Raw genomic sequence first — 26,018 nt, 5'->3', positions numbered from 1 at the left:
CGGTACTTTCTTGAATCCTGCACATTGTTTGTTCCATTATGCTTTGGTATGTGGAAAAAATAATGGGAAATTTCGATGGCCTCACGATGCTTTCCAAACAGCTGAACGTCCCCTGTCATTACAGTAGCAGAGCAGGCCTACGACTGAAAGTGCTTACATTCTCTAGCACTGCATGCTTTTAACAGGACGCGTTGCAGTCCGCAGAAGCCGCTAGGAGGAGGGAAAGGACAGATAGGAAGGAAGTTCTCCCGCAGTCGCGGATTAGGGAAATCTCGGGGATTCACGCCACTTCCCGCCCGAAATGCATGGCGCCGCAGCCGCTACGGGACACCCACGCACTGTTGCGCCCCGCTGCTTAAGCTGAGCAGTAAGCCAGGCCAAGTGTATGAAGAGAGCGCGGGTTGGGCGTGTATGCATGCAGATATTTTGTTAGTGCGTATCATGCGCCCCTGTGATTCGTTTCCGCTGAACCGCACCCTGTGGTAGTCGGCACTCTCGAGCGAAGATCACGGGGGTCGAGCAGCCGTGACTGACAGCGCTGTAGGGAGTCACGAGGGTGTGCACGAGCTTTGCCCATTTCTGTATCTGGTAGCTATATAGCAACGGGACTTGCTGAAGTACTGCGAACAAACAAAATTCCAATATTTGAGGGCAGTGGGCCCCATGTCAGGGCATATATTATTTTATTTCTCAGAAACCTCACGAAACCATCGTGTCAACACTGTCGAAAAGTAATTCCATTTTTTCACACGCTTTTTTTTTTGTTATTCCTTCGGTGTTATTTGCTTTTCATGGGGTTTAATGATGGCTAAAGCGAGATAATTGGCAGAGTACTAGCTCTTTGCTGCAGTTTGTTTTATTTTCATGCGAAATCAAAAATTTGAACACCTTACTTTGAAGAACAACATAATGCAAAGTTCTGGTTGAAGTGTCCTATACGTAGCTCAGTGAAGGCTCTGAGGTACCAAAATTGGGGAAAGGTGACTTTTACAGTGCATCGCCTATCGTTACTACAATAGCGCCTTCAAAAACGCCTCACCATAGAGACAGTGCTTGCTCATTAGCCCCCTATTTTGTATCCGATGCACATATCGACATCCGAATTTTAAGGTTTGGAAAACGTAAAGGCCAGGTTGGAATGTCGTATAAGTATCGGCGTGAAGGTCCCAGATGCCAGTATTGGAGTAAAGTTACTGTTACAGTGTGTATATCATATCGTTGATATACGATACATATTGATGAATATCGCCTTCAAAAACATGTCACTATAGGGACGCTACTTGCACAGTTACCCCCAATTTGTAAATAGGTTTTGTAGGTCGACACCATAATTTGAAGGTTGCAAAAATAATGTACAGGCTGCAATGTCGTGTATGTAACTCAGTGAAGGCCTGATATCCGACTGTATGTGTAAGGTTGCTGTTAAGGTGCACGTATACACAGTGAGATTCAGGGCTTATCACCGTATCGGTCTTATATCGGAAACTCTCTCACGCCTTTCTCGAAAACAGCTTGCGCGTATAATCCTCAGCGCCATATAGACGTTAGCAACTGTCGTACTTTAGCTTGAGCCGTTCTTACCTCCTCTACTTTAGTTTCGAGGTTAATGCGTACATATATCCCTGGCCGTGATCTTTTTCTTAAAACTCAAATATGCACGCCAAAAATTGTGTGCGCTTCTCTGCTAAATTTTTAACATTTCGTAAGAACATTCTGAAGATTATAAAGTTCTTTTTAGGACAGATAGAAAATGACAAGCATGAAAAAAATTCTCCGAATGCAACGTCCGTGTGCTAACGCCCTAGAGATTACGATATTGCGATATTCTTTGTAAAGTATGATGTGTTACTGCATGCTATGTGGAGGTATGGTACAGTATTTTATTGTATGCTTTGGTAGTTATGTTTAGATATGGTATGTATGATGTAACGTCTCTGAGCTGCGCATCTGCAATGACAGCAAGTGACATCGTAATGGAAGGCCCCGAAATAATTTTGACCTCTTGCGCATGCTATTACGTGCGCTGATGTCAGAGATCTCGTTACTGTTTTAGCGATTTCGGCCCTTCAAATTAGGCCATCGTAGCCGCTTGCCACAAAAGGAATTTAGCCGCGTCGGAACCTCGCGGGAAGATGGGGCGGAAAAGGCGTTTTCTCGTTAACACGCCAACAAGAGATGTCCAAGTTGCAAGAATCACCACAAGTTGCTGATACTCCTCACCAATGCCTTCAATGGTTATGACCACTAAACTTGTGATCACTTGTGACTTACTACAGAGCTCAGAAATTAAAAGAAAGCGCCTTTGGATATTGATATGAAAAGAGTTTAAATAATTAAGAAATTAATAATGATTTCGTTCGCATAATTATTTCGCCTTCCATTTTGCCCCGTAAGCTGCCATTTCCCATATAGCGCCCTTCAAATACGCATGTTGCTGTCGAAAGCAGCCCTCGCCTCGAGATAGTTTGTTCGCTGGGTAGGTGGTTCACAAGCGGTTCACTCGCTTCAGCGCTAACTCGCAGCAGGCAAGGACACCGAAGCCAGTCCATGCGTAACCTGTAGCAAAGGAATGGGTCTTTTTTATGTTGGTAGCAGAACGTCATATTAATTTCTTTTCCTAAGCGTGTTCGACGTTAGCAACTTAATTACCGTCTGTTTGGTATAAACATGTCAATCATTCGAAAGGTTACAGAATATATGCAGTCTTGCACAGAAACTCCGTCTCGGAAAAGAAATGCAACAGATCACGCATGACCAAGAAGAGAAAGACGATGGTTCACTTTGAAATCCATTGGAATCCGTTGGGAACGCTGGTGCAGGGAACTGCACATAGTTTTACAGCGCAACTTCCAGTGAACTGGACATGCTATGCTTGAAGAGCAACGTCATAGCTGCCGTTGCTCACTTAATTATTCGATTATAAGGCCAAGAATCCAGGAATATTGTTTTATTCACCTAAGCATTGAAAGAAAACTGTTCCTAATTCAAGTGTTTTTTATGCTGACACGTGAACGCGCATATGTACTCTGGGGGACCACATATTTCACAGGGACACGTGGCAGCTGAATGTATATTACTCCGCAGATTCTACCCAGTGGATATCCCGTATGATATTGGTTCCGAACTATCTGCCGTCTCGAACTGCACATTCAGTTCGAGGTGAGATCGCTATAAGTGAGATGAGGGACGTTTCGCGGTCTGCGTAAATAGATTAAGAAAACAGCTGTGCCGCTATCCGCATTTGCATCTCGCTTCTCAGAAGTCATAGATTCGTGGCGTTCAACGCGTTCGTTTGGGATCGCGCTTTGAATCACGAAGAAATTTGGCCAACACGGAGAGGAAGGCTTAAAAAGGCGCGTGTCTGCGCTGAGGTTCGCGGAAATGACCGGATCCGAGCTTATACTACGAGGTTGAGGTCGTAAACTCATGCGCCTGCCGAGTTACTGAGTTCCGCAGCCGGTTCAAGCGCATATTCTATAGCGGGAAACTTTCGCATTGAGAGCGAGTTTGCAGCGGAGGCTGGCCTCACGGTCCAGGCAGCGCGCTGAGACACGTGCACGCCCAAGCTCCACCTATAGACTCACATATACGCACACACCAACGCCGCTGCCGGAGCTCAGACACCGCATGCAGCGTATGGGCGTCTCAATAAACCATCGGAGGTGCGTACTCCCTCAAAGATTTCCACAGCTCTTCCGCAGCTGTCCACGCGGCGCCGCTCTTTCCCGGGAATCGAGGCGAGCCTAGTGTCTGTGTGTGCTTTGGGATGTTGAAAGGCCACACTCGCTGGTCTGAGCGCGCGTCTGTGCAGAAGACGTGACCGCTCTCTGCGGCACAGTGAGAAGGGGAAGGCCGCCGCTTCAGACCGGGGCTCGTCTTTTCCCTTTTTGGGCCGGAGCTCGCCTTAAGGCCGTGATGGTCAAAGGACCCGCTTGCGCGCGCGCGCGCGTGTGTCTTTGGGTTACGTGGCCCTCTTGCATTTTTTTCTGTTCTTTAAAGGACTGGGCCATTCTTTCTAACGGCCCGGTCCTTCAAAGCGGGCAAAGAGAGAGAAGGATGGCTGGAAGAGAAAGCGGAGGACGACGGCTCTTTAGCACGCCGACGTCGTCATTCATCCGCAGCTCCTTATCAGCGGTCGGCGGGCCTTTTCTGGCGCTGCGTGGACCGTGCGCTGCTTTTCTGCGTCCTCAGGGAACGGGCATACGCATACGCACGTCTTTTTGGACAGAAAAGAGACGTGTAGGGCCCGCTAGCCGACCAACGTGCGCCTGTCGCATCACCCGAAGGCGTCCCCTGGAAGAAGACATACGCCATGGAGTGCTCTTCTTTTTCTATCTCTCTTCTTACCAAGTTTGGACCGAGCACGAGCCTGTTTTGAATGACCGCCACGCGAGTGCCAACTTTCCTTTTCGGTTGAATCCCGCACTGTCCTTCTTGGCGGCTGTCGCCTTTCACACTCGTTGCTTTACAGCGACCGGAACGGCCTGCGACGCGAGGGCCCAGGTTCTCGGAGGAAACAATATTCCCTTTGCCCATAGTTACAGCGAATGGGAGGATTTGGAAGGAACAGGTGCAGCTCAGTATCTTGGTCTTTCACATTGGCTGAGGGACGCACAAGGCAGCATGCGTTTCTTTAAACCAAACACGTTATTTGCCAAGGACGCATACAAATGAGGAAATAGCCTATTTCGAGTGTGCAGAAGATTCACATGATGCCACGTCCTCTTCTTACTTTTCCGAGTCTTTCTGTCACTGGGAAGAACCTCAGCTGACACGGGCTTCGCTTCGCAACTGATGGCGTCATGCCACGACCGACGGTCAACTTCCCCTGAATCATATACAGCCTTCGCATTCGTAAGTTCACGACTACCAAACGTTAAATTGTGTGAGCTGGTAGATATTTATAATGTAAGCAACGCAAAGCACAAGGAACAAGAAAAGAAGAAGGGACACAGGATGAGCGCTGATTCGCACTTAAAGATTTATTCACTAAAACCTTCATGTATTAAGGAACAATCGGAGGAATGAACACAAAAAACATAGAAACACAACACTAAAACCCTCACAGATATGCATTGTTTAATCACACACTTGTACTGTACACCCAAAGAGATCTGACGACACGGGAGGTTGTTGAGGCTTCCCATATATCGGAAAGGACCAACAAAATTGCGTCAGCAAACCTACCGTTTTTCTTCGCGATAGGGAGTTTGCTTTACTCGGGAGTTTTTGACGGTGTTATGAGCATATCTGGGAGCTTTTTAGTGTTGTGGTTTCATGGTGTTTGTGTTCTTTCCTCTGATTGTTCCTTTTTAAATGAAGGTTTTAGTGAACAAGCCTTTAGTTGCGAGTCAGCGCTCGTCCTGCGCCCCTTCTTCTTTTCTTGTCCCTTGTAATTTACGCTGTTTACATTATGCGTGACTGCTATGAAGAAGTGAGCCCCTAGATATATGTCGTGTTGTGGTTTTGCATCTCTGTTCTTACAAATTTGTGCACGGCGTTTAATGAAGACATATATGCTGGTCATTTCGCTCCGATCATCTGCAGCACTCATCAGCTATACCTCCTGCTCCAGGATATATGCCTATAGAATCGCAAAATACTGGCACAGTATTTCCTTCTTTCGACAAGCAAACGAAAATGGATTAGCGACGCGGTCCCGTCTTTCTATTCAAGGACTCACAGAACTTGTCCTGCCTTTCCTTTTAGTTTCAGGCCGTAACAATCACTTCTAAGACAAGCAAATATTAACGCAATAGCGGTGAAGACACAGTTCTCGAGAAAATTCATTTTCGGTTCGGTGGGCGGCGTTGTGAGCGAGAAATCACGTGCACACACCTGACAACTGTGTTGACGGATACTTGACCTGCTTGCACTGATTGGTTTAAAAGAGCGCGTGGTTTAGGCCATCGTAAAAATAAAGCAGCAGAAACGACCGCCCTTTGTTGTTTCCTTGCCCTCTCCATGCTGTCGTTTCCGCGGTTTTACTTTTTCACTGATTGAATGGCAATTTGTGTGAAAACTGGAGGCGACGTGCATGATATGGCAAGATAGCAGGAGCTGCCAACACGGTAGCTTTTTCAGAAGGGAATCGAGGTGTCTCAGACAATTGGATCCTGAGTCAGACACTCGTTATATCTGATGCTTGGCAAGTTGGCATGCCATATTTGAAGAAGAACAGCGCGACTGAGGCAAGGACGGAAGGAAGACACACACGGACAAGCGCTGACTTGCAACTGATGTTTACTGCTTGGAACGTGGAAATATATAGACCAGGCTCCAAACAACAAAAGAAAACACAGAGATGATACACATTGATAATCCACGTGAAAAACACAATTGATGCCGTCTCGTCACTTCCATGTTGTTATAGAACCTTAGTTCCTTAGCTGAAACGCCAAGGAGGGGCTGCTGACACAGACGTCCTTTGACCAGGCAATTCCGAGTCTTCAATAATTACACGGGTTAATTCTGAAGACCTGTGGCGCTGCATAGCTACTCATCATCGGTGTGAACGTCTTGCTGTAATCTCTCTGTGTGTGCTGTGTTTGTAACTATGCAGCGTCAGAGGTCTTCAGAGTCATCTAACCAACTTGCCCGCAAGCAAGTATACTGATCTTCACGTGTTAACTTGTCCCGATGCCTATTTAACACTTTAATTTGTTGGAAATATGGCTGGCAGTATTTACTTTTACAGTCTCTGCAATGGACTCCGAGATGCCCTTTACCTCTGACACAATTAAAGGGCATCTCGATGTCACTTCAGCTTCTTTTTAAGTGTATGATGCGACTGCATTAATGGCTCCCTTTGGCTGGCTCCCTTTAACATTCTTATTTCACCCATACGCCCTTTGCTATTCACTTCATTACTCTTCCTTAAATTTGGCCCTGTTAACCCAAACTCACACATTCGCGTACAGCCGTAAGGTACCCCTCGGGTAGCCGCAGCTACGCCGTGAAGAGGCGTAGCTACAGTCCCTTCACAAAAAAAAAAAAAATATATATTGTCACGTACACGGGGTTTAAGGATACCAAGGATAGCAGGGGGTAGCCCAGACACAACGGCAGCAAGCAGCACAGAGGCAAGCGTGCAAGCTACACTTTGTCGTCCTCTCCACTTAGTCCTCCTTCACTCCTCAGTCATGCGTATGAGAGACGCACTGTACAGTGTACACCCTAAAATAACACTTTAACAAAAGCCGAACGAACTTATACCTGCGAATCCTATGGACAACGTATTTAACTCAGGGTTCAATGGTCCGGGAAAGATGATTCTGATCTCACCATTACACCTGAAAAGAGAAGCGCAACTTTGCAGCGCCTCCTAAATTTGCAATGTCAAGTGTTCTCGCGACGTCACGGCACCAGATGACCGGTTGGTGCATGGCTAAGTCACCTGCCAGAGTCGTTCTCAGGGCTCTTCGCACGCAACGTCACAATGTCAGCGCTGTATTTTATCTAAAAGCCTTTAATCCTATCGCGTTCAAATGGAGGTTATAGGCAAACCTGCATGCGCCTGATCATGGCGCCTCTGGTTTTCACCGTGACTGCTGCAAGGATGACAATGCTACTTACATATTACCATGCATTGTAAGGCTCTTGAGGTCATGTCCTCGTCGGCATATCACTGGACCTTCGCTTTCCCAGCTGTGCTCGCCCGTTACGACCATGCAGTGCATGTGTGTGTTCAGTTTAAGTGTGGTCCTCACAGAGCCTGAGATAGCTGACAGTATACAGATAACAGGTATGCATGCGACCAGAATTTTGCGCTGACGTCTTAGTGCAGGGCCAAGAAGCACATGATAAATCTCATCTGACCTTTCTTCACCATTTCCTGTGGACCAAAATAAGCCGACTATGAATCGTCGTTTTTAGAGGTGTGCAAGATTTCGAATGCTGATTCGAGCATAATCCTATTCAATTATTTCAGAATTATCGACGGAAGATTCGTGTAACGCCTGCCGTGGCCTTTTTACTCCAAGGCTGTTTAATAAGCTGGGACGACACGGACACCACGTACCCTCCAAAAGCCTTCAGCATGGACGGATGAGTTGTTCTGTGCGGATACATGCATCCATTCTAGTGGCGGCGTTCATAATGTTCATACATGATCACGAACAGTGGACGACGTTACAGGACTCAGATATATCCAGCAAAACATAGCCTTGCTTCCAAATCTCCGAGGTCACACCTTAAATAATGTTTTACAGGGAAGTCACTACTCTAGGGGCTACACAAATTTTGCCTCGTTTTTGGAGCAGCTGCGATTTGTAAACAGCTACATAGCAAAGCTGCGTTGTAGCGCGTTGCTATAGAAAGCAATTGCATAACAGTAAGGTTGCAACACGTTGCCCAGGCAACGTCAAGCCCCGCTGTATGGCGCTGCAGTCGCACAGCCAATCGATAAATGAATGAGTTACCGTCGTTTCACAGGGCAAAACCTGTGAAACATCACTCACGCACGACAGGGAGTTTGAGCCAAAATTGTCAACCTTTTCCCCCGCTTCTTCATAGTCACGTAGCCATCGCCCGTCTCATATCCTAATGTAGCTCCAGTTAATGTCACTTCTTCCTCAATGGGAAAGCGTAATTTTTCTAGACGTATATATACACGTCTGTATTATAGGACGCCTATAGATAGTATACTGAATTTGCACTGTGGCCAATCAGCATTGTGAAATTTATATATCGTCCACGCACCACCACCAGCGCTTTCAATGCGTCGCACAGTTGATTTTCTTTTTATCTTTTTGTGCGCATATGCGCAAAAGGAGCGAAATTAATGCCAGTATTCTTTTCGGGTCTCCATTTAAATGATTTGTATTCTATCCGCTAGAAATGCTACACTATTCGTGCCCAATTCATTTGGCTCGATTAGGTTTGGTTTGGTAAAACTTTATTTCCCACAGTAGGGGTCCTGAAGGACACTTGGCTAGGCCTATAACCAAACGCCTATAACCAAAACAATTGAGACATATTCTCCGAGATACGAGACTAAACGTTGTAATCTAGCAAATGCGATCTGCAAGAATATGAAGTTGCGTTGTTATTGCACTTCCAGCATAAGCGTTTACTTTCTAGGTTGTAACCATCGTTGTGACCAGTGTCCTGCGCAGTGGAATGGCTGCGATAGTGGCACTGAAAGGAAGAGAAGGCATATGCAAAAGCTGTTAAAGAGGATGGAGTTCCCTTTTGAGATCAGTCGTGGGTGAGTTCCATTGCGACCGAGGCCATCATAATCATCACGCAAAATCCAGAGTTAAATCTCAAGTGGTACTGTCCGTACGTCGTCATACAAATCCAAATGAGAATCCCTTGATTAAGCGAGTTGCAGACTTGAACACCTCGCAGTTCTGTGGTGACTTCCAGCTTCCGAGTCCACGTGCGCGCGCATATCCCGCACCCCGGTAGTGCGTGGCAGGCAGTGCACTTCAACGCAATCGCTGTGCGAGCTATGCAAAGCCGGAACTGCCGCGGCCGGGCCGTTTCACGGCGGCGTCACGTGCACAAGAGGAAGGGGCGGCGTGCGAAGACGCGCAGTTCCGGGCGGCGCGCGCTCGGCGTCGCCGCGGCCCGCTTCCTAATGAAGAGACGGGACACAATGAGGCGTCGGCCGAGCGCAGCGAGCGTTGACCAGCGGCCGGCTGGCGGGTCGCCGACCGCCGCGCGGTCCATGGGCTGACCCCGTTCGGACAAAAGGGTCCGACGCCACCGCCCAAGGGGGACAGCCCGGCGCGACCCGCACTCGCCACACGAGCACCGATCTGGAATTTTAAGGTGGACAGATAGCGCACACCGCGGCGGACTGAAGGCAGGGGCTGCATGCGACGACTTGAGACCAACGACTAGTGCGAGACCTAGTTTAAGCCAGGAAGAAAAGTAAACAACGGAGGACAGTGCCCCCCGAGCATCGTATACCTGACTATAACCAAATAGACTATACCAGTGCGGTATGGGGTATGGCGCAGTAGTTACTGCGCTCGACTACTGTTCCCAAGGATACGGGATCGAATCCCGGCCTCGGCGGCTGCCTTTCGGTGGAGCCGAAAAGCAAGGCGCCAATGTGCTGTGCGATGTCAGTGCACGTTAAAGAACCCCAGGTGGTCGAAATTTCTGGAGTCCTCCACTGTGGCGTCTCTCATAGCCTAAGTCGCTTTGGGACGTTAAACCCCACAAACCACCCAACCAACAGTAACCTACACATCTGGAACTTCCCTTGATAACGTTGTGCTTTCTGCTTGACGGATACCATGATGTGACAAAATCACCCATCTTTATGTCAGTGGTTGGGAAAGTGGTGAGGGAAGCTGCGAAAAAGTTGGTTTTGGGCGGTCGAAATGTAGTGATGCATGCAAAAAAGGCAGTTTTTTTTCCTATTCTAGCGGAGCATAATATGGAGCTCCAGGTCTGTATTTCAGAAGGTGCTCTACAATTTCAGTGGAGAATGAAAAACTTAAACAGTTTTAAATAGATAGCACCGCTTGAGCTAGATTTGCGTGCAGCCTTGATTCAGGACAGCGGTGAAAGAGTACGGAATGAAAACATGGAGAGAAAAGAGACAGGTTTGGTTTGGTTTGTGGGATTTAGCATCCCAAAGCGACTCAGGCTATGAGAGACACCGCAGTGAAGGCCTTCGGAAATTTTGACCATCTGGAGTTCTTTAAAATGCACTAACATCGTGCAGCACACGGGCGCCTTGCTTTTCGCCTCCTTCGGAAAGCGGCCGTCGCGGCCACTGGATTCGATTTCGCATCTTTGTACAAGCACATCATTCAAGCACCCTAATCGCTGCATCACAGCGGTGGTGCGTAACATTGAACAAACTTCCGTTTAAATGTAACCTTGATAATATCAAAATTATCTTAGAAATGAAACTCTCTCATGGAATGAAAAAAATGCGCCGCTGGTTTCAAATAGCAACTGCCTTCGGGCGACATTTTCTCAAACTAATGTCTCAGGAAAATAGAAAGAAGTATTTGAAACGTAGAAATCTTGTTGGGCTGGGTGGTATAGCTCGTCTGACAAGGTCAAGTTGCGCAAACGTCACACGCTCAAGACTGCAGTACACCCTTGTCTTTTATGTGTGACCTTTCGTGAAATTTAACCATGCCAGGAAATTTCTTCGAGGGTTGCTCGCTCTTAATGCCAATTATTATTTTTCAGTTATGTGCCTGCATCGAACATAATATTATGCTCACTGTCAGAAGGTATAGAATACTATTCGACTTCAGTCTTTATATAATCCTTATATACCGCCTGAAGACTATGCCACTTCAATCTTTATATATTATTTTATATAGTATCTAGCACATGAAAGAACTTATTTTTTATCATATTCTAACATATCATTTTCTACGTCCCATGTTCATGACCCAATTTTCTCGCGCCATGCCATTTGCACTTTGGATAAATCACTGCTGCTTCTTGCGTGTCTGAAATGGTCAGCGCAGTCCTCCGTACATGAAGTATTGGGTAGAGGTCCGAAAGTATACTCCGGAGTATAAGGGCATTCCCATGAGGACGACTGATTCCGTTCCCATGCTAGTGCCCTTTGTTCATCTATCTGTGTGCTTGGCAGGATGCTTACGCTACGTTTCAGGCACGTTGATGCTTCAACTCACGTTTTGTTGCAAAAGCAACACTCCGACAGCCAAAGCGAGACCTCGGGTAGCCGCAGCTATGCCGTCAAGAGGCGTATAGCTACAGTCCCTTCATAAAAAAAAAAAAAAAAAAAGAAATCAGCCTGCCATGACATTTCAATTCACGTTATCCCTAAGCTACGGGCAGGAGCTGCCAAATCGGGTCGCTCCTTTCATAAGGGAGGGTGATATCAGAATCAGCCTGCCAGAACTATTTGAACTCTCGTTACCCCTACGACACGCAGGCACGTCCATACGGTTTGGTTGAAGCGTGACTTTATATGTGGGCTGGTAGCTTACGCTCTCGCGTCATACCCTTTAAGGACGAGCTTAAGTGACCCCAATAATGTAGCACCTTACACTGATAGGGCGTGACAGGGGAATATAATGTAGCAGTCAAAAGAAGCTTCGGCCGTTGCTTCCGCAATTCAACTATAGAGTTAACCAAAGCTAAACCATAACTAATTTTTGTATCAGTTCACGAGTGGGCACGAACAGGAGGCATCCTGTTTACCTACTTGCTCTGACACCAATAGCGGGCCTTCCCCCCCCCCCCCCCTCATTTGAATTCATCAGTTTTGTTTTATGTGGTATTCTAGCCGCTGCTATTGTCATGATTTCGCCCCAGGAGCCTCTAAAGCACGTCGAAGCTTTATCTCCTGGTGTTCTCGACCGCTTTTCGATAAATAATTAATATTGATTGACTTATCGATTGATCAAATTTTTTAGCCTCTTTCAGAACACAAGCTTCACTGAACATGAGTTCGACTATAACACACCCACAAATAGCTCTTTTTTTTTTTATACAAAACACATGGCCTACTGACGTGGCCTGTAGCTTCCTTTTCTTAAATAGATTATTGACTGGATATTTTAATGTTTATTGTAATACTATAACTGAACTAAATAATAAATATGAAGCATAAAGCTTCACTGGCCCATGTCACTAAGTCTAACGGATCTACAGGTTTGCAAAGAGGTGTCGACCTTGAGCGTGTGTGGTTCCATTCTCATGCTTTTATTTTACCGTTTTCATGACGCTACCACCTACGCCTGCGCTCTGCTATCCTTCAGAAGGCGACTGACTTTTCGCAGGAAAAGGATAACTCGCAAACGTCGATGGTACTGCAAATTATTATTTGTATAATCAGTGAACGAATTATTGAGAGAATAAGTGTACGAAACGTTCAGACATAATTAAGAAAGAAAACAACAGCTGTGGCAACCGGCTCTCGTAAACCAATTATTTACTAATTAATTACCACGTGTTGGGATTTTAAATGCTGTTGTCAGTGCCGGTAATCATTTTATGCGTAAGGATCCCTGCTTCCGCATTTTCGTGTCATGGCTACGTGTCCGAGCGCGAGCAGGTAAATAAAAAGCGCAAATCAGAGCAATTCTCGCGACCGCCGATAAACTTGTTCACGACGTAAGCTTATTCGTGAACTCGACGCTTTTTATGAGCGCCTTTCGCTGCACAAAACAAGTGCACAAAGTAGTAAAGGTAACCTCACTAAACGCACCTATAGAAGAGAAATAAGCAGGGGTATAAAGAAAGTAATAACGATAAGGAAAAAAGTCTACCATGCTAGAGCCTGCTTGGAGTGGTCCCTTTTCAGGAAAAGGACACCACGCTACGTATTCAGGCGCGACGAGTTTCAGTCTACTAGACTTGCTCCACAAGCGACGAAAACTGCAGTTGAAAAAAAAAAAAAAAAAAAAAACAGTCACGAAGAACGGGGGCTGTTGCGCACACAATGAGAGGGAGATAGAGAGAGAGAAAGCCCGAGAGGAGCTGCTAAGAGCGACTCGCACTCCACAGGGACGCGCGGGAGCAACTCGGAGGAAAGCAGGAGACCACGAAGGCGCCAGACAACTCTGCTGCGAAGGGCCGGGAAAAAAAGCATCCACTTTCCTTTCGGGCCGCTTGGATGGGCACAAAGGCCAAAGTTATGCAAAGTTACGCGCGCGCGCCAACGGAGTGATACTTGCGGCGGCCGGGATGAAGAAAAAGCTAAAGGAGAAATAGAAAGGGATGGTAATAACCTGACAACGAGTGACGTCAGGCGAGAAGCAACGCGAAAAGGATGTGGTGTCAACGCTGGCTGTGGATCGCCGCCATGGTCCCCTCTCCCTTCAGCCCTGTAAAGAAGGGAGTGAGCTTCCCCATCGGCTTTCTCCCTATCAAGACCGATGAGGGTGTCATAGCGATGACAATGATAAAGTGGCCTTTCCTCTTCGGCATGTAAATATAGGCACGAAAGCCGGGTCCCCGCCGATGGATGCGCATGGATATGAGCCGAGACCTTGCCCGCCTCATGGGGAAAAAGGGCAGTAGGGACAGAAAGGCATAGAGGGAACAGGAAGCAGAAAAAACAAGGGAGAAAAGGACGGAGGACGCGCTCAAGGTGACGCCGTTTGTCGGTAAGATGTCGATGTGCGTCGAATGTGTGCCCTGCGTGAAGAGAAAGGGAATCATCGGCGGTAGACTGCTGCGATCTGACATGGATACTTTCTTCGGGCATGTACAGACACACGCAAAACGAAACGAAACTAAACAGCGGCCTGTAAATTACATGTAACGCCATATTGAGGAGAATTCGTGCAAAGAAAAGAAAACATTCTGAAACGCCGCTACCTCTGCAGCACTAAGTGAAAAACGGGCAGCGTCATTCTAAACGAGTTGAAACAAACCGTTCTAAAGACAGCTCCTGTTCCTCGTGCTATCAAAGTAGTCCGCGAAATTACTTCAGGTCTGAAACGATTGTTCAAGATCGAAAAGCCGCAACTTCTGTTGTAGTTGTATTGGCACCGCATGGATTTCAATATAAAGTGGCACAGGAGCTAAGTATAGCAAGGTGACGTGAAAATTTTGACAAATTTCTTCTTCTGATCACTTGTGGCCACGTCGAGCGAAAGAAGCAAAAACGTCGAGATGCCAACAAACTTTCTGATAGGCATCACCGCGAAATTTCGCAGCTTAGAGGGGCAACGTAATCAGTGCTGTTCCATGTGCAACCCAGGGTTTCGCTTTGCTCCGACTGAATATCCTTGAAACCAGGTCAAGGTCAAACCAAGCACACCTCCAAGACCAGCATTGTACTCCATGTATGACTATATATACGAAAAAGGAAAGGTGCAATATCCGCCTGACTTCTCGGTGGACACCTGCACCTCCCCGCAAGGGAGCCGTGGTGGAAGATTACAGAATGGTTTCCACAATCTGAGGATCGTTAACGTGCACTGACACTGCACAGCGCACGGACAACTTCGTTTCACATTCACCTGAACGCGAAACGCTTAGCCGTCCGTGTGGTGTGCACGATGTGTGTAGCGGTACCGTGCTAGAAAGACAAGGATGCTGGAACACCTGATCAGCGAGAAGCCAGATTGGTGGCTATTCTCGAGGCTTACCATGAGCGGTTGTATAGTGCCTAGATGTCTTTTATAAAACCAGGTATAACAGAACTTTCGCATTTATAACGAGGTGTGAGTGGGGTTAAACCTCCGCCATTTTTAGTGCGTTAGCACAAGGAATACCATTCCGCTGAAAAGCCGCTGTCCGTCCGTCCGTCTCTTCCTTCCTTATTCACTCACTCCATGCCTGCCTGCCCGCCTTAATTGGAGGTATATGGGAGAGTCCTGTGCCGTGCAGTGGGTGAGTCAGGGTGATGGTTGTGGTGAAGATAATGATAATGAAGCTCGTCACATAGACAGCTAACATCCGTCCCAGTATTGCTCCTGTGTCATCGTTTACGACTTCATTCACGTCTGCGCTCACTGCCAGGAACAAAATTAGCACTTGACGCGGCAACCGTAGAGCCCTCCACTTTAGCCTCATCATAGCCTGAATCACTATGTGACATTACACCCTATATAACCTGAAATATTTGAATTAAATCAGCACAGTGCCTGCAGATGTCTTATTTCTTTATGGATTTCGTAAACAAATGAACGCTGAGGAATGTTTTTATAGAGGCTAGTTGGTTAGGCATGATGGAAAAGGAGGCCGCTTTGCGTCTCATGTAGTCCCTTATATGTTCTCCTTCTTGTGTAGTCCATAATTTTGGCACATTCTTGTCGCATAATGAAGGCTGCGAAGCATAATCATAAAAGGGAAAGAGCATGGCGCTTATAATACACGCCATTCCACAAGCGAAATTTACATCATGTTCCCTTTTAAGGCTCTTAGGCAAATTTTAATACCTGCCTCTACCACCACTTGGCTCTGCTTTAGCTCATCAATATGTCATCATAAAATTGCCCTGAACAACAACAACAACAAAAAGACAATACTGGGAGGCTGCGGATTCTTGGAGCAAGCTGTGGCTTCGACTTGGCTCGGGGTGACAGGTAGTCTCCCATGTATGTGGCATGGGTGATCGGTAGTTCCTTGCATTAGATGTTTCTACGACCGCGAAGCTGAGATGCATATTTTGCAACTTTCGACCTATTCTATAAAGAAAACGATAGCACCACTAGCCCCATATAACCGAATGCTCAGCCTTGACAGCTTGTTGAGAGAATTCTGAATTCTCGAAATCACAAGCGCACCTTTTCAACGGAATAACTTGAACTATATAGTGGCTCGTCCAAATTGAGGTTCGATCAAGCGTAGTACAAATAAATATACTCCATGCATACTTTATCAGCTTGCTTGCATACTTTTGGGGATTACTCAGTGCGCAGATAAGAGCGGCGCGCGCAGTTTCACGCACTTCCAATTTGTATATTGTTTCTTGGCGGTCTCGAAATTTTCTCTACGATTCAACAAGCTACCTTTAGGCGAACAGTGAAAGCGTTCTGCAAATAATACGCATGAGCTTGTGCGGCATGTCGGTTGAAGGCAAACAAAACAATTGTTCGACTCCAGCTTTCAAATAAAGCCACTCATCGACATACCGCATTGCTAATTACAGCCTCAAGGAAGTGCCTGGTATGAGCAAAGCCGCACAATCGAGCGAGGATGTTCCACAACGCCGTTATGCATTTTTTGTTTACTTTTTCTAAAACCACGCCAAGCGGCCAGCCCTTAGATTCTCTCCCACTATCACGGTCTGACGTTTATGAGTTGCGCACCTATCCTCGGCAGTGAAGTATATTGGGCGGGGACGACGCGGAGAAGGCTTATCTCTCTGACGGGCGAGTAATCGATGCTGCCTATAGACGCATAACCCCACGTCGCTTCTACGGCGGCTATGAAAAAAAAAAAAAAAAAAGCCCGAATATGGGTGCGTACAAGAAAGCTGCGCCGAACGAAACTCGCGTACGACATTGACCGCTGCAGCGCGTAGCAAATTGCCGAGATTACGCTATAGGTCCGCGCCTGTGTTTCGCTTGGCAACTGCAGGCTGACGGGTTGCATTGCCGAAACTTGGCTACCGACGCGCATACATGCATATATACGACCTGTCTCGGGCTCTGAGGAAGACGTATCGGTTATCGATTTTGCTCTTTTCTTTCCCCTGTTCCCTCACATTCCCCTCCCTTTCTCCTGGCGGGAGAAGCGAATCCATGTTTACGTCCTTTCTGCACCCTCTGGTCGTCGCTTTTCATTTCATCTGGGCACCTTGATCGTCGCTTTTCACTATGCCGGCTACAATGTGTGACAAGAACTGTTGAAATGTTATTTAAAGTTGTTCGTCTCGGTTTGATACCTGTAGTAGTGCACGCGGGAACAAAGCGAAAAGAACGAAAATGAATCGCATTCAAAGATCGACACCCTGATTGCTGTCGCACAGCCAGCTGTCATTTTGGCAGGGTTTTTTTACAATGTATTGTGCCCTTATAAAACTAAGCGCTATTTAAATGTCAAAAAAAAAAATCATTTATTGTAATTGTACAGGCATGGCTTATGATATATATGAAGACGCCCTTTTGCTATTGGTTTGTGTTGTGTTGGGTTTTAGGGTACACAGGCAACTAAGGTCATCATGCACCAATCTCAGGGTAAAGCAGTTCTTGTTAAAGATAACTCATAGTTTGTTTATTAGCTTTGCTTCTTTTAAAAAAATAAAAAATAGAAGAAATTTCGACAATGGCATTCTCTCCTAGCTAAAGACTCGGATGAAATGAAATGTGTTTATTATAGAAACACATAAATGTTTCCTCCTGATTTCCTCATATTTCGTGCATGATAATAAATGTGGATTACTGTCAGTAGTACTTTGCATGTCTCACATATATACGTTTTTATTGTCCGAGGAGTATGAAGTTGTGTGAGATGTGTATGTTCAATGCGGAGGCGACACGGGATCACTTCAAAAAAGCTCTCTTTATGACTCGTTGACTCCATTCTTGAACAATAGGCTTTACTAAGTGTAGCTTGTTATTTGTTTCTTTATCCCATGAAGCCTGCCATTTAGCTCTTAATTTAGTCATAATAAATTTTGTGCAGTCTTCACGGGGTATGTTGGCGTGATTTATTTCAGTGTTATGTACGCGTGATGCACATTCGTCCGCTTTTTCATTCCCCCTGATCCCCACGTGGCTGGTGACACAGCAATATTTTTAAAGTCTGTCTTTTTTTATCGGCTTTTACGACATTGTGGGTGATATCTCCAATTAAAGGCTCCGTTGCATTTTTCTGGTGCAGTGCTGTAACTACACTTAAAGAGTCAGAGTAAATAACACTGTTTTTTTTTTTGTGTGTGTGTTTTCTTCACATAATTTTTTCAACCACTACAGAGACTGCATAACATTCCGCAGTGAAAATTGATGAACATTCAGGTAGTCCCACTGTTTGTTCCCATTTGTCGTGAACTACTGCACCTCCAACAGATTTTTTTTTGTTTTCGAACCATCAGTATAAAATGCTGTATATTGCTTGTATGTTTCATCTACTGCGAAAAACGGCTGTTATATGCGCTCACGTGCGGTTTTCTTTTTATGAAAGCGTGTTATAGTGAAGTTGCATACATCGGGAATCTCTACTATGGTGGAAGTGGGTTAGGTGTCCGTACAACATTCGGGAGAGTACCAAGTATGTTCAATTCTATTTGTTAGGGTTTTGAAAAAAACGCTGAAATGCATGTACTTTGCTTGTTTCAACAGCAGTGGATGCCCCGCCCGAGTTTAAGCTAGGGTCTACTGCATATTATAACAAGTAATTCGTTTTAACCTTTATAAATCTATATAGAAAACATACTGAGGCTCACGTGGACCTGTCTTTATATACCTTATACTGTGCTCGAAAAACTCAGGACAACGGTCATGGTTTTTCGACTAATTTTTCTACCGTCTTTAGTGAACCTTTTGATATTTACTTTTATGCTGCATACTGCAAGCAGAGTCTAAAAGAGTGTATTGATTTTATATGAATGTAGTTTCCAGAACTTTCCAACGCGAATAAGTTTCGAAATATTTATCAATCCATTACCGGATTTTTACAGCTATACCGCCAACTTCCGGCCAACGCTATGCTTATTGTATAGGAACTGAGTGTCAAAGAAGCAGGGTTCAGTACATTTGAGTCACGATCAATACTGTCTTCAAGAGTGTAATTGCAACAGCTGCATAATAAAGAGAAGTGAATAATAAGCATATTTTGGCATATATTTGTCGTAAAACTATTACCGCTATCCAGGTGTCTCACTTCCGTCGAACCAGTCACACATTCAATGAAGGCAGCACTCACGTGACTGTCCGAATCATTCTTTTTTTTTTTTCTTGCAGTTGGATCAAAGATGCCGTTAACAAGAAAAGCTGTCATTCATTCGTGTTTTGAAAAACATATAGCCACTGGCCAAGAGTTTTCACCTTCTCTGGTGACGCAATCAGTGCTTAACCATGTCTCGTAGCCTTGTGAATGCATCAACTTGTCGATATATTAGGAATTTTGTGGCCAAGCTGGAAGGTACTCTGACAGCCGTATTGTGAAACATCCGGTATGAATTTAATGCAGGATTCCGTATACTGGTTTATTTTTCAGGATAGGCGAGCATGGAAGCCGAGCGGTGCACTCATGTAGCATCATACTGCGTGGCACCGCCGGGGTGGTGCAGTTGTAAGACGCCCGACTACTGTGCTGGAGTACCCGGATTCGAACCCGACCTCGGCGGCTGCGTTTCGATGGAGGCGAAACGGAGTGGCGCCCGTGTGCTGTGCGATGTCAGTGCACGTTAAAGAACCCCAGGTGGTCGAAATTTCCGGAGTCCTCCACTACGGCGTCTCTCATAGCCTTAGTCGCTTTGGGAAGTTAAACCCCACAAACCAAACCAAACTAAAATCATCCTGCATGTTTGAATAGGCGGCTTCAGTAAATGCGAAAAGGTGGACCTGGATTGAAAAAGTAAAGGATTTTAAACGAAAGCATTAAAATTAAGCACAAAAAAACAAGAAAAAGGCCAGTTTGGGGGCTTTAATCAAGATCTTTTGCGACAGCATAAAAGCACGCTAACTACTTTTCTCCACCGACAACTGGCAAGCTATAGTTGATATCCATCCACTTCGAGCATCACTGCGCTATTTCGCACCATGCCTCTTTTTTTTTTCTCAAGGGTGAAACCCGAAGGTCGTAGTTATCTTATTCCCCTCTAAGCATGCTGAATATGTTTGCTGGCTATGAATTTTATCACCTGCGATGGCCTCATAACTTGGAAGTATTTGTAGTAACTCATGTATACTAAACGTGCCCCATACATACACAAATGTGTAATATATAGTGTATAAGTTTTCATTTTTATTAGCACGTTGCTCCTCCCCTCCCTCTGCAAACAAAAAATTGGCATATACAAGTCTTGCACACTAAGAGTACCTGGTCACCCCTGTTTGAGCTCCGAAACAGACATGGTTCGTCCGTTATGAGCTCCATATACCATATCGGACCCTCCTGTTTGAGCTTCATATCGAACAGGTCCGCTCGGTATGAGCTCCGGAACGGAAATGATTTTGTTTGATTTATTGTTTAAAGGTATTAAAGCTCCAGCTCCATTTTCGAAGATGCTGTGCAATTGCAGTGGGGAATGAAAGCTAATAAAATATGTTAAATTGGTAGCATCGCTTGAGTTGCATTTGCACCATTCAGGACAGCAGTGAAATACTATGTAATGGAAGCATGGGACAGAGATAGGTTGGGTCTGGTTTGGTTTGGTTTAAGAGGTCTAACATCCCAATGTGCCTAAGCTCATATATATGGAAGCCATAGTGAAGGGCCCCAGAAATGTCAGCCACATGGTGTCCTTTACGTGTACAGACTTCAATATCACACGTGTACCTTGATTTCCAGCTCCTATATAGAAAAGTTTCCGCCACGACGAGGATTCAATCTCGCGTCCTAGAGTCCAGCAGTCGAGCACCGTAACCACTGCATAGCCCCATACCGCACAGGGCCGTCCGGTTTAAACTTCGAACAGGACATGTTCTGTAAGATTTGAGTTCGACATCAGTCGGGCTGTCCTGTCGGACTGCACCGCTATAAATCTATATGCGCGTTATACAGAACGGGCCACAGTGATACACGAATAATACCGAACCCGCTTGTTCCGGCAAAAACCTTATTGCCGCAATACCGGCTTTCTAAAAACAAGTGGCATTGGCAAATGACATGGACAGCTGCTTAGTCAACGGAGCCCTGTTAGGCGTCAGAGACCACATGCAATGCTCGAACTGAGAGGTGCTTTGGCAAGCGCCACGGCCGTGAGCTGACTGGTCGCGGGGTGGGTTGTACGCCGCGAAACCATTGATATGACCGACTTGGCAAGGGCTCCGACGGCTGACAGTTGGTGACATTGGTTGGGCGCCGGGATGTGTGACGTCGTAAGACAAAGGGACATGGATGATGAGATCGTCGTTAGACAATGCAGCGAACGGTTGCTTCAGGCTGAATCCAGAACGCTATAATTGCTAAAAGAATGAAAAAAAAAGAAACAATGAACAACAACAGATCCTTTAGCAGAAATGAAAGAATCTTGTAGCAGCAGCATTGTTTACAACGCTGTCAACTCTTGTAGATCACTTAGGGGCCACCGTAATTTTTTATAAGGCTGCAAAGAACAAAGAGTATGACCCGGTCCTTAACACTAGCTTTTAGCAAGTGCTTTAATATTATTTCACTGAGAATTGCTGTTTGAATCCCTTTTGAATTCCACTTATTCGTGTGGGACGTCAAAGCTTCTCGACCAATCAATATTTTGTCGTCACACCGCCGTCATCGAGTTCTCCTGTCCATGTTGCGGAACGTTCATGTTGTCGCGTGCACAAGCCGACGGAATCAACTGTGAGTCGATTTCTGGTTCAGTTGGGCTGAAGTGAAATCCTGACCGAAGTCCTAAGTCTGGGGCTCACATTTATATCATCTTAGTGGTGAGTCACACGAAACTTACCTTGATTTGTAAGAAAAAAGCAAGAGCTTTAAATATCTTATTATCCTCCTAAGAGTCAGCATTGCAATTCTACCAACTAAAACGTGCACTCAGTTCTAAATTTACATTTATAATCTTAAGCAATATAATGCTAGAATTTTAGTGCCTCATATTTAAAACGTACAGAGGAGTAATGAGGAGGCTTTATACAAATTAGAGGGAATATATATATTTTTAATTCCAAATTAAACGTCTCTTTTTTAGACGTTTTTCTATTTTGGGAAGTTCTGAAGCGGTCTGGAGAAAACAATTGCTGACCTAGAGCGACAAATTTTACCTGAAAACAAAACCCTATGAACTGCACAATACAGAGAAAAAGTCACTGGGAAGGACTCAGCGTATCGTGCCAGAACGTTGAGATAAGAATTGATTTTTCGCAGCGCGTCGCTCCGGGAGCAAAATTTGCAATTTTTTCGATAAAAATTCACTGTCATAACAGCCACAAAACAATTTGCTGCTGTTTACATTGTGGTTAAACCTAAAGTTACGCGAGAGCTATCTGCATGGCTAAGCTTAGTTTCGGATTTAAAGCTTGAAACAAAAGACATGGCTTTTGCCCATAGTAGATAGCAGTTAACTCTATGATTTTAGCTTTATTTATCCCATAGGGGGCAATTTTGACCATTAAAGTGCGATGAGGCGAAAGCCTCTATCGCGCGGTGACCCAAAGCCCTCCGCTACGGTACCTCTTTCTCTCTGTTTTCCCTCCCACCTTCGCGATGACGCGATAGCGTAAGCTACCGGCCAACATATAGAGCCCCGCTTTAACCGAGCCGTATGAACGTGCCTGCGTGACCTAGGGATAACGTGAATGCAAGGGTTTTGGCTGGCTGTTTATGATATCACCCTCCCATATTGAAGGAAAGGCCCGAGTTGACAGCTCCTGCCAAACGTAATGTCAGGAAACCTGACGTCTAGTTAGCGCTCGGCCATGTCAGCTGCCACCTGCCGCCTCTCACTACTACTACTACTACTACTACTACTACTACTACTACTACTACTACTACTACTACTACTAATAATAATAATAATAATACTTATTCTTCTTCGCTCTCCGGACAGGCACGACAAAATAGCTCTCGCTACAAAATGTATCTTATAGCAATTATAAGAGTAAGCGACGCATAGATTTAATGCGTAAATAATGATATGGAACAAAATTTTAGTGTTCGAGCAGCAAGGCTCCAAATTCGCAACTTTACGAAGTTGCAGGAACGACATTTTCCGCCTTTGTGATATGATATACTATACCTATACATTACTGGTCCACTGTTCCTTACTGGAACAAATGGTTGTGACGGGCGCCTATTTGAGTGTGTTGTCATCAGAGGCGGATTAACAGGTATGGGGGCCCGGTTCAAAAAATTTAAGAGGGCCCCTAACCCTCTCCTCTCCTCCCCCTCCCCCCCCCCCCCCTACCCCGCCCGCCCAAAGTTACTAAAGCTAAGCCCCCTTGTCGAAACGTTGGTTCGACTTACGAATTGCGGCTGACCCCCCCCCCCCCCCCCCCCCTCCCTTGTTCAGTGTTCTTTCATAAAACGTATACAGTTATTCTACCTGCCCTCCCCCACCTCCATACCACCACGCTACCCTGCCACTCGTTTGTGATGTTTGAGACTGGACACCTTTTAGAATTCTACAGACACACCCCACATTTGCTCGAATATTCTGCGGACTTTATGAACCTCGCCTGAGCATATAATTTCCGTGGAGCACCCGGACAGACCGGCATCTAGACAGAGCTATTCTAGAAAATAACAGTACACACAACATCCGCACTCAAAAATTAGAACGTGCATTCGTAATGGATAAATTTCTCATGTAGTTATTTTTTGGCTGATTCTATATCGCAGGATGACTGGCTGCGTGTGAGCACAAAGTATACAGTTGGGACTTGTTCACAAGCTGATCAAAAATTATTGCCGCAAATACACTACCAATCATCTAATCGTTTTGTGAATTCATCCGGCAACAACAATCGAAGCTGACACATGGCAGTGTTTCTACAGAAACTGCGATATTATATTCTATATGCAGACTCAAGTACGGCAAATAATGTTTATTACTCCGGGCTGTGTCATAATGCGGGGTACTAAATCTTTTCGAAACTGTGGCGCCTATAGAAAATGACATCGCTGCTGAAAAGTACAAAATTAAAATTTTAGCATGCTCAATAATCAGTAATATATGTTTCCATTTATATATATTGTTCATATTTACAAAGGAAGCATATTTACATTTTACACATAACTACCACTTTTAAGAAAGAAGGACGCACTTTTGCATCACCCATTTTCTGCTTTCACTGTACGGAATAACAAATAAAACCTGTGCAGCTCGTTCGACCGAAGCCGCAGCTGCTGTATAGACGACTGTGGACGCTTAATTAAGTCCACTATGGGACAGTGTTTATGGCTCCCGTTTGCCGGCTGCCCATGCAGATCCTCGTTCGCGCACGTCCACTTTCTTATTTAAGTATGGTTGACATCTTGACCCAATTAAGCCGTGCTATCGCGTCTTCTACAAGGCGAAGCTTAAGCGCCCATGTTTTACAGGAACATTACGGTTTTACCCAATGGGGAGTGCAAGTTTAAATATTTCATAGGAATTCAACTTTTCAATAAGGGGTGTATTCGTATAACATGTCAGTTTATTTTTAATTCTACTTTAAGCAAGTCAATAAATGCATCTAAGAGATCAACGTTGACCAGCCTAAGAATCTCGTCTCTCCACTCCTGGCAGCGGCAAATTACAGTGCCTATGAACAGTCAATCTTTAACTATAATTCATTGCTTCTGTCACAGCTTTCACTGCATACACTTAGATTAATAAAACACAAAACTGACCTCAACAACAGTAAGGACAGAGGTCAGTTAATTTACCAGCTGGTACAAGTTGACTCCCAACTGAGAGCCAGCTAGAACCTGTTGATTCCCCTTGACCACGTACTGGGAACCGCTGATTTCTAACTCGTAGGCATCTGGAGCCAGTTAATTACAAATGAGTACCAGCTTGGGCAAGGTGAAACCAACTAAAAACAGTTAGAACCAGCCAAACCATTTTGATGTTTTGTTTTATTTATTCAAGCGAGTACAATGCTTTGTACTTTGACTGGCAAAGTATCAGGCTGACTTTAGAATTAAGCGTACAATGTGACGACGAGGTTTTGAAACATTCGACATTGCAATAAATAAGCTTCATTTCGAAACATGGGAAATATGATTTGATAACTTTTCGGAATAAACGTTGAAATCCGCCATTTTATTTCACCTCTAGAGGGGCCTCTGAGAACGGGGGGCCTGGTTCATTTGAACCCTTTGAACCTTGGATAATCAGGCCATGGTTGTCATGCATGCCTTGTAGTCCTGTACTAAAGGCTATTGCAGCCAAGCACCTGTAACCCAATAACAACATAAATGGGAATATTCATAGCACTCTTACCTCGCTGCTTATACTTTCATGGCAGCCAACTTGAAAGCAAATGGAACATAGATTGGGAACATAGAGTGCTATTGTACAGTCGAAGCTCGCTTCGTGAGCAATTTTTCTAGCGAAAGCTGTACTACGGTATACCCTTGAGCATTTCACTGGTGCCTGAAAGAGCGCCAACTCGGGTCTCTCCTTGCATGTGGGAGGGTGACATTAGAATCAGCCTGCCATGACATTTGCACGATACTCATATACCACACAGGCACGTTAGTAAGGCTTAGTTAAAGCGGGGCTATATATGTCGACTGGTAGCCTACGTTATCGAGTCATACCCTTCAAGGAGGAGCTTAGGTGTGGACCATTATTTTGTCGTGAAAGTTACGCTACGCTACCCTTGAGCCTTTCGCGGAGCCTAAAAGAGCATCCCGTTGCCTAGCAGCCGGTTTCGCCGCTTTTGCAGAAGAACAACGACAAGAAGAAGACGAAGAAACCGCCTGGAATAACAACTCGGTAGATGCCACCCTGGTAGAGACGAACGACGACGCCGCGTTGCTGGAACAGAAGGTTCATCCGAACACTGGCGGCAGTG

At 45.4% G+C, this 26,018-nt stretch overlaps 1 long non-coding RNA gene across 1 annotated transcript in view; it reads right to left on the bottom strand.

The window, feature by feature from the left end:
- LOC146200143 (uncharacterized) overlaps nt 1-26,018 on the bottom strand; it is a 520,757-nt gene that overhangs the window by 129,477 nt on the left and 365,262 nt on the right. The gene's annotated exons all lie outside the window — the stretch shown is intronic.

The sequence above is a fragment of the Amblyomma maculatum genome, chromosome 2 (genome assembly GCF_055883805.1).
Source record: "Amblyomma maculatum isolate TAMU_Amacu chromosome 2, ASM5588380v1, whole genome shotgun sequence".
NCBI classification, from domain to species: domain Eukaryota; kingdom Metazoa; phylum Arthropoda; class Arachnida; order Ixodida; family Ixodidae; genus Amblyomma; species Amblyomma maculatum.
Note: the sequence above shows the minus strand (reverse complement) of the source record. Positions and strands in the feature narration are given on the sequence as shown.